General features: G+C 44.4%; 1 long non-coding RNA gene across 1 annotated transcript; it reads right to left on the reverse strand.

The window, feature by feature from the left end:
* Window positions 1-3,692: 3,692 nt before the first annotated feature.
* On the reverse strand, window positions 3,693-7,043 carry LOC132475739 (uncharacterized). The gene is made up of 3 exons (XR_009529970.1): window positions 6,883-7,043; window positions 5,770-5,862; window positions 3,693-4,315 (listed from the first exon to the last, which is right to left on the reverse strand). It is a non-coding gene; the product is annotated as an uncharacterized LOC132475739 (long non-coding RNA).
* Window positions 7,044-10,234: the final 3,191 nt, after the last annotated feature.

A 10,234-nucleotide genomic window follows, 5' to 3' on the forward strand; every position in this document is an offset into this window, starting at 1 on the left:
ATTGCTTCAACCAACTCGTATCGTGGCAATTTCTCTATCAGAGTTTGCGTCTAAGACAGATGAGACGCCCTGCGTCTCACTTCTCTCTAAAGGTTCGCAAGGAGAAGTCGACTGAGTGGCTAAAGTCAGGAGTTCTTATACACTTAGATTGTGTTCTTGAGGGCAGTAGTCCTCCAATAAACCAAAAGCCTTTGTTAACCAGATGGTAATCTATCGATTGAAGTTCCTCAGGATGTTATAAGTAAGCGGTCGCGGCTGTGCCATGTAACCCTTTGTTTCCCGACGCTCCCCCGGGGGTCGAGGTACAGGCCCAAACCAACAGAAGATAACACAGGAACAGAGAGAGAACAGATTACATCACCAACCACAAAGGTTTACATTTTAGACGACCCTGAAAGAGAGCAGGATGGCAAGACCATACACGGAATAGTAAACAAAACCTAAGAAAACGTAACAACATGTCGATTTTCCATCACACATGCAAGCTGAGTGGTTTCAGGGATAGCAGCTTCCATAAGTATCCCCATGGCAACGATAGAAAACGTTGCATTCACTAACAAACTAAACATCGTATACATTCACTGACGGTAATGGCAGTAATTGACCTAGATTATTGCCATGGAATATAGAGAGAGTGGATTCAAAGGCTCAACACAGAGACAAGGATACAGAGAGGAGAAAATAATAAAGGTGATTACTGAGGGAAAGAAATTAGTAAAGCAGGGACCAGGCAGACGAGCTCAATGGCATTCAGGTAGTCAGACAGGCGAGTGTCAGCAACAGGCTGGTAGTCAGACAGGCGCGGGTTTAGCAACAGGCTGGTAGTCAGACAGGCAAGGGTTCAGAAGGTGGCAGAAGTCGCAGTTTGACAATATCTAATTAAATGCACACTTATCGCTAGAAATGTTGTCAAAACGCATTTCCAAACCTGGTTTTAGTTTAGTATGCAGCTTAAGTGTAGAAGATGCTCCAGTTTTTTATGTGGCTTAAGATTAGAACATGCTTTACGCCTCGTTTCCACATACGTATGTTTTTCGTATCCGTGCTTCCGTAAATTTACGGAAGGAGTCGCTAGTGTTTTACGTACGGGCATGAATTTATTTACGGACAAAAGATGTTAGGAGGAAACCGATGGATTGCTTACTCCAGGTAGGAAATGAGTCCTTAGCCCAAGTGAAGGAGTTCAAGTAGGCTACCTCGGGGTCTTGTTCGCGAGTGAGGGTACTATGGAGCGTGAGATTGGCCGGAGAATCGGAGCAGCGGGGGTGGTATTGCGTTCGCTTTACCGCACCGTTGTAACGAAACGAGTTCCTATCCTCACCTACGGTCATGAGGGCTGGGTGATGACCGAAAGGACGAGATCGCGGGTACAAGCGGCCGAGATGAGTTTTCTCAGAAGGGTGGCTGGCGTCTCCCTTAGGGATAGGGTGAGAAGCTCAGCCATCTGTGAGGAACTGGGATTAGAGCCGCTGCTCCTTTACTTAGAAAGGAGTCAGCTGAGGTGGTTCGGGCATCTGGTAAGGATGCCCACTGGGCGCCTTCCTTGGGAGGTGTTTCAGGCACGTCCAGTGGGGAGGAGACCTCGGGGAAGACCCAGGACTAGGTGGAGAGATTATATCTCAACACTGGCATGGGAACGCCTCGGGATCCCCCCCCGTCAGAGTTGGTCAATGTGCCCCGGGAAAGGGAAGTCTGGGGCCCCCTGCTTGAGCTGCTCCCCCCGCGACCCGACCCCGGATAAGCGGACGAAAATGAGATGAGACAAAAGATATGGGAGCGTATGATAATGGCCGTTTTTAGGAGACCGGTACTTTGGAACATGAGGATCGACATATACAGAGATAAAAACAAAACCAACCAGGCTTGGAAAGAGATCGGTGAGGAGTTTGGCCTGCCAGGTACTTACAAGTTTTGTGAACAACATAAATACTTTCAGACGGTATCACCGTAAAACGACGGCGAAAGTTAAATTTTTGGAACGTATATTACGGACATACCGGACAGAAATTTTACGGAGGGGAGGAGTCTCGGAGGAAAAACTGACATTACGGAGAATCACGTAGGAATGAATGGACTTTCGGTCGGAGACGGTTGGATCGCATACGAGAATGTACGTATGTGGAAACGAGGCGTTAGTGTACAATGCAGCTTTATTTCAGAACGTGGCTTTAGAATGTGGCTTGAGTTTAGAATATGCCAGAACGTGGCATTCTTTAGAACGTTAGTTTAGACTGTGTCCAGAATGTGGCTTCAGATTAGAACTTTGACTTTAGAATAATTTACAATGTGACTTTATGTGAGAACATGTCTCTGCTAAAGAATGTGAAATTAGAATGTGCTACAAAGGGGCTTTAGATGAGATCAGGCTTAAGTATAGGATGTGACTTTAGAACGTGGCTTTAGTCTAAAATTATGCTTTAGAATGCTTCAGAAATTTAAAAAAGAGGCTTGAGTATAGAATGTGGCTTTAGTTTCAATAGTGGCTTTAGAACATGGCTTTAATTTAGAATGAGGCTTTAGTTTAGAATGATGCTTTAACTGTTGAATGTGGCTTTAGAGAAAAAGGCTTTATTTTAGCATGTTGCTTTAGTTTCGAAAGTGTCTATAGGACGTGGCTTGAGTTTAGAACGTGCTTTTAGTTAAGGATGTGGCTTTAGTTTAGAATGAGGCTTTAGTTTAGATTTCGAACATGGGTTAGGGTTAGGGTTACCCTTTTAGGGTAAGTCATCTTCTCACCCGCTGGCTAATAAGTAATCAGGTTTGAGTCTAGACTTGAAGTTGTTTGGGTGTGCACGCTGCAATTTCATAACACATGCTAAATTGTGAATGGAGTTTTAGTTTTTTTTCCCACGCAAATGAACACACACACACACACACACACACACACACACACACACACACACACACACACACACACACACACACACACACACACACACACACTAGATTGGGCTCTATGTCTTATCTTCTCTTCTCTCGGAAGACAGGCGGTGTGATGATGTGGAGGATGAAACGGAAATTGTTCTTGTTATCTGTCAATTGAAGGTGTACATATAGAGAGAGAGGGTACCATATTTGGCTTGTTCAAGGAGCTTAGGCTCACATGAGATCATTTCTCAGACTGCCCCTCTATAAAAACGACAATGTTCATTGTTTATCATTGAATCTTTCAAATTGATGCATCAAGTACAGAAGTGTATATGTTCGTAAATAATGACAGAAAAACATGAATCAAAGTTTTTCCCTTTAATTCATTTATTTCATTAAATACGTATACATGTCTGAATATCCATTCATTAATAATCATACAACTTTGACTCCTATGGGTCTTCCAGATTTGTACACCACTTGGGGAACATTGTCCTCCTCGTGGATACAATGAGACAACACAGTAAGACTGAAGCAGACGAGGTGGACCTCCAGACTGCGCTTCTGAGCCAGCGGCAGACGCCTTCAGGCCATCCAGCCCGACCGGGCCCCGCCATGCGGACTTTGCGATCGGGCTTTCATGAGTTCTGTCACTGGCGGCTTGAGGTGGATGGTGGTGGGGGAGGAGCTTCCGATGGAGGAGGAGCTCTGGGTGTTGGGGGAGGAGCTTCTGGTGGTGTGGGAGGAGCTGGTGGCGGTGGGGGAGAGCGGTCCGTCTCCGAAGAGGCCGATGACTTCAAATGGAAGACTGAATGTTTGTATCAGTGTGTTATTTTGATTGGTTTTGTGTGTGTGTGTGTGTGTGTGTGTGTGTGTGTCTGTGTGTGTGTGTGTGTGTGCAGACCTTAATATATATCTCAAATGTCTGACGAACAAAGAGGCTTTTGTGTTAACAGCCTCAGTTTGAAACCCTAATGAAATCCCAGTATGTGTGTGTGTGTGAGCCTCAAGAGGAAGAGAGCGAGTATTGTGGGGGAACTGTTCAGGAAGTGAATCCCGCTGATCCCAGAGGGACAAAGGCTGATCAGAGAGAAGGTAGTGGTGGGTGGGTGGTGGGGTCGTCAGCGTGCATTTTGTTAATGCTCGACCTTCTGTGAAGAGTTTCTAGTGTAGGTGAAAGTGGTAGAAATAGGCCGTTGTTTAAGTGTGTGTGTGTGTCGTTGTGTATATCGGTGTATGTGTTTGTGTGTGTGTGTGCGCGTGTCAGTGTGTCTGTGTGGGTGCATGTATCTGTGTGTGTGTGTGTGTGTCTTCTCATGGATTGGCCTCCCCGACCTTTAACCTCAGGAGCCGCACTGCGTCATCTCGTCCTGCTCCGCCACCTCTAAGGACGGGACCGGCATGAAGCCCCACCCATCTCCGCCGTCCTCATCGCCCCCCTTCCTCCCTAGAGCCAGAGGGACAGAACAGACATGAAGACAGACTGGAGGACGCACATGAAGGAGGTGTGCTTCGGGATGGTTGAAGTTAGAGATAAGAAAGAGGATTCATGTTGAGGGGAGATATTAGCTTTTGATGAAATACAAAAGATGTGTGTGTGTGTGTGTGTGTGTGTGTGTGTGTGTGTGTGTGTGTGTGTGTGTGTGTGTGTGTGTGTGTGTGTGTGGCTAGTGGAATCTGAGACCAAATTTAGTGAGCATGTTGCATGCGGTTGAAACCTCATCATTATGTCATATTTATAGACTTAAAGGGACAGGTAGAGAAGCCCATCTCTCAATGAAACAGTCACCGTGATATAAAGTATGTCAACCAAATACATCTATTGTAGTTTAACTTCTGAGAACCACACACACACACACACACACACACACACACACACACACACACACACACACACACACACACACACACACACACAGTCAAAACACCCACTCCCGAAAACAAAACCAACACACCCAACCAAAGCACACAGACCCAATCAAAAGGCACACACACTCCCAATGACTCACCCACATAATCACACACAGACACAGACACACACCTTTAAAAGTCCCCGCTCTACGTGGCGTGGGTGTCCCTGTATGGCATGGCTCTAAACCCTTATCACATTGTGCGCATTGTGAATATATACAAAGCAACTTATGCAGCTTTCTTTTGAACCTTTCAAGCCTACCTGTTGTTCAGCGCCAGTAAACATTGTAGCAGAACAAGTACCGGTAACTGTTCAGTAGATTTCTTGCCTGCATAATACTTTCTGTTTGATGCCCGTATGGATCGGCAGTAGCAAGCCCTTAACGTTTTTATTTTAAAAGGTGCAGGGTGTATGATTTAGTGGCATTTAGTGGTGAGGTTGCAGATTGCAACCAACTGAATCCCCTCCAACCCACCTCTCCACACCCCTCCCTTTCCAATGACAAAGGAGAAGCTAGGTTGGTCTGTAAGGTGTGGGTGGTTGTTGTCATAGGGTAACTATTGTTGCACTGCCGATTACCAGCGTGATCTTCGGCACACGTGATCAGCTTATATGGATCTGTGAAGGAGTTTCATTATTTGTTATTATTGAGCCGAACTAGAAGAATACTAGAACTGTGTTCAGTGTAATGTGCTGCTAATACATCTGTTCTAATTCGTCTAAGTTGTCCGGTTTCTGGCCTTTCAGGAACCACACAACTGTTGACGCCGGAACACAGTTGAGCTCACACACACACCGGTGTTCGTTCACACTCAAACGCCACAACCCCGCGAGGCACCACTGAAGACTCCCCATGTCCACGTGTGATACAAGTACACCTGGTTCACTGATGGCTGCCTTGACCAGAGCTCCACGCCAACACAACAGAATCACTTCTGGCCGATGTTCGTGTTTGCGGGGGCATTTGGTCTGCGCGGCTCCAGGCTCACCTTTGACCTTGCTACGTTCTGCACCGCTGGAGGCCTTTGGCTGCTCCTCACTGCGGACGGCAGCCCGGATCTTCTTCAGGGCGTACCTGCAGGCTGGGGGGAAGAGCAAGGAAGACACTTTGGAGGTGCTGCTTTATTGATACACTGTTGTTACCATTGGACGGGTGTCCGAACAGCAGGAAAACAGCAAACGTTCTACAAGTATACATAATCTAGAATAACAGTAGTAGTAGTAGCAGTAGGAGTTTATGTAACCGATCAATGTTCTTCTGCCTTACTACGCATTACATTTTGAAAGACACTTGTCCATCACCAAAATACTTTCCCACTGCCACAAAATAGGGGTTGGGACTAATTAATTTGGGAAGATATTTCTCCTCCAATATTGTTAAAGGGATTTAACTATTTTCTAAGAGATTTCCGTGTCTTTCTCTTTGGTAACACTTTTGACTATAAGCGGTCATTTTTCCGAGAAACACTAACAGTGCCACAGTCAACACCGAGATCGTAACACTATAATACTGCAAATGCAAGGGCTCAGGCTCATTCTCCATGAGTTACCTCATTCAACCATAGATGGAAATCTTTGAGATTTCAACTTTAAATACAAAAATAAAGCTGAATACAGAGACATACAAAAGAAGCACACTGCTGGCCTTCGGGAATGCCCTCAAGGCCAGTCATGCAGGACCTTTGACTTGAGTGGGCTTCCAAAAATGCTGAGTCATCTTTGAGTGCACTTTGTTATTTTTTGGTTGGTAAACTGATTGTTGGTTTTATATTATTAAAAAGTTGTGCTTCAACTGGTAACTGAATTGGTAAAGGCAATGAAGCATTTCATTGTACTTCCCAGGTTTCTACTACTTAAACATGAAATGACGTGGGCTAATCATTCACATGTATTACTGCCACAAGGCTATCAAGATAGTGGGGACAAATCATTAATGTTACGCAATATGATTTAATCTTTTCCATGACGTGAGCTGTACTTAAGTGCGATAGAATCAGTCAGAGCACACCCGGCTTCAGAGTTTAACTGGCAATGTATCAGAGTAATAATTCACAGGATTAAACTATAACAGACATACCATACAAATAAATAAACAAACTCACCATTGATGATAAGTCACACCATTCCAAACCTTCTAGTGGGTCTTCAGCACGGGTCAAACCCTTGCCTTAAAGTTACAGGAGCGTAGAAAGCAAGACTGTGAGTGTTTCTACTGTCACACTCGACTGTCAACTTCAGCTGCCTCTCTTCCTCAATAACAGCGACAGCTCCTCCCCAAACCTCTGGCACAGCCCTTATACAGGGAAAGTGAGAGCAGGGGGTTGGACCTAATAATGCCTTGGGCCTGGAAGACATATTCCCCTTCTTATCATACTTCGTCCATGCATCTCCCATGGTTCACAAGCCGGCTGTGCATTGTAAACAGAATCACTGTCAAGCAGTCAAGTAGAGCAGTGATTCTGTAACACTTGTACAGCTCAGCTCAAATCACGGCAGCACAGAAGGCCGGCCTCGTGGCTAGTTTTGCAGGGCTTTAAACAAAGCTAGTATGAGTGGTGGTGGCCGCTGGAAATCGGGAACTGGGGTCGCCATGTCGAGAAGAGGCTTCAAAAGACAAAATGAAGTAAACTCATACCATTCCGTTCCTTATATGGAGGACTTCTTCCTGAACCGGCACAGTTCACTGCTGGATATTCCCCGCCTGTAGATTTTTTAGGATCATAACCTAGAAAATATGCTTGATTAGTTGGGGATTTGTTTTGTGACAACCAACAAAGCAACTACCAACGAGTGTTCAAGTGCAGAGTGGCTGGTTATAGCTGAGCTGTACTTCCAGTGCAAAAAGCTACCCAACGTTATGGTTTTCAAAGGTTTTGGTTAGTCAGCTGTAGGCCTTGGCTTACTTGCTAGCTCATGTTGTTGCGTTCAAATGTTTTGGGTCAGTAAGGTGACCAGATTTCGGAAACTAAAATTAGGGTCATTTGTGGTTTCCCAGTCCATATATCAACAAAATATCTGATGTCATTATTTCTGAAACTAAAGAAAGGGGACATATTGACATTTATTCTTATTATGGTAAATGCAGTATTGTGGTAAATAATTTCACACTTACCTACATGCCCAATGAGTTCACTATGATGTGTTTTAAGCTTTTGTAAACCATCTCACAACTTTAAAAAGTAGCTGCTCGAACAGGGATTTGTTCTAGATTGTATTGATTGTCTATTGTTTATAATCGTTCATTCCTGCTTATCCTATAAGGTTGAAAGATAGACCCCCGGCTAAGCAAGGTCACGTCACAGTCCATCAGATAGACTCGAGGCTAATTACCAACTGTCTCAACATTTATGAGCAAGCTAGAACCTTTGCAATTTAAAAATGTATTCATGCCTTTCTTTAATCCTTTTTCGAAAAACGGGGACATTACTGGGGACAGCTCCAGCCGGGGACGTGTGGTCCCCCGAGGGTAGTCAGCTGGAGGCCTCGGATATCTTGCTACCTCATGTTATACTGTTCAAATGGTTTTGCTTATCCTAACTCTGTAAGCCTACATTTAACTAAAGATGGTAAGAGTTTTCCGATCTCAAGATGTTGAACATTGTTAAATTGTGGACTAGGATTTATGAACGTACAAGCTGTAATGTTATGGCCGCTATAGACTGTGACAATGCTCTGAGACAATGTTCTCCATTCATTATGTCCTTTTTTTCTCAGCTTTGTTGCATAGAGAGAGACCATACAACAGTGAATATATTTGTGAGTTCCACACCATGGGTTGCATGTAGTTAAAGGATATTGTGTGGGTGTGAACTTTGCATTTGTGTTTACACATGTTTGTGTGTGTGGGTGGTCAAGATCGTGCTCCCCAAGTTCAACATGGTCGATTGCACCGCAAAGACAGGAAAAACGGGCCCTATTTTTACTTTGTAAAACATTTGATCATTTGACTATTTCAATGCAATATTACAGATTATGTGGATGACCTGAAACACCATTTGTTCAGGAGTTTAAGAAAATCCACTAGAAGGGGTGGGTGGTACTGCACAGTTTGGCTTCGATCCGATTCCCAGTAACATCATTTGGCAACAGCAATGTCAAAGGGTAGCAATCATTGCAAGGAAAGTGGTAAAATATAATTTCCCCCTGCCACCTGATGGAACAAGGCAAAGAAGAGATGATTTACATTTACTTTGCTTCAAATTCATTTCACAATTCTCTCAAGATTAGTTTTTAACAATTATGTTTATTGCACCCATTTAACTGATACAGCAGGAAATGCAACTACAAATATGATGGTGCCTGATATTGGACCGGCATATCAACTTCGGACAACAGAAGGGGAACGCTGTTTTTAGCTTAAATTAAACAGCCTCACACAACATAAAACTTCATTCTCTTGTCTTCTCTTACCTGCATAACTTTTGAACTAGTATTTTCCTGCGTGTTTTCTGTGTGCAAGGTGAGAGAGGTAGGTATGCTTCTTAAAATGTAAAATACAGTCAATATAACAAGTCTGTCAACATCTGAGGCTTCAGTGAGGAATGGAGACATGTTAGAATGTTAGAACACCCTTTCTGAAGAGAAATTGTCGCAGGAACTCAGAGGTGTTTCCTTGTGTGGCATTTTCCAATAATAATTGGGCTGCAATTATAAGTCATTTAACATTTATATTTGGTCATTTACTTACATGGATCAGGGATTAGAACTCTTCGGGATGGATATAAGTGTTATATGTAACTAAGATAACAATGGCAAAGAAAAAATATTGATAGTTGGATAGATTTGATTTGATAGATTTGTTGTAATAGTTACAGTATGACTTAAACTAACCGTAACCCTGCCTTAAAGGGGACATATTATGAAAACAACACTTTTCCTGGGATTTTGGGTGTTTTTTTGTGTCTCTGGTGCTGCCACATGCATACAAACTTTGAAATAAGTCAGCACATGCTTTTTTGAGTGAGATATGCATTTCTGAAAGTACCCCCCCCCCCCCCCCCCCCGCCTACAGTCTCCAGATGAGCGAGTCAGTTTCGGCGCCCCCTCCTACGTAGGGAGCAGGCACATTAGAATAATACCATCCACTTCCCCATCCCCCACCAATCAGAGCATAGATACGATTTGGCCCAGCGGACGAGGGCTGGGCGGAGATGTTCACGACAGGGAGATTCCATACAAAAATAGAGGACTGATTAGTCACTTTGCCATGTGACCGCCTGGCAGGGTGTCCGGCGGAGCATTCGGAATGCCGCCTGAGCTCCCCCGCCGGACAGCTCCGGCAGCTGTCCGGCAGCTCAGCTCCCGGAGTACAATCCCTTTCTCCTCCATGTCGAGGTTCAATCTGGACTCCAGAGAGTCAGGGTCAAAGTTCCTTTCCCCCAATTCTTCTCAACCATGGCCGAGATATCCCCCACTACGAGCCTTTACTTGTTGTGGAAGCAGTACCGCGGGAAG

The sequence above is a fragment of the Gadus macrocephalus genome, chromosome 17 (assembly GCF_031168955.1).
Source record: "Gadus macrocephalus chromosome 17, ASM3116895v1".
NCBI classification, from domain to species: Eukaryota; Metazoa; Chordata; class Actinopteri; order Gadiformes; family Gadidae; genus Gadus; species Gadus macrocephalus.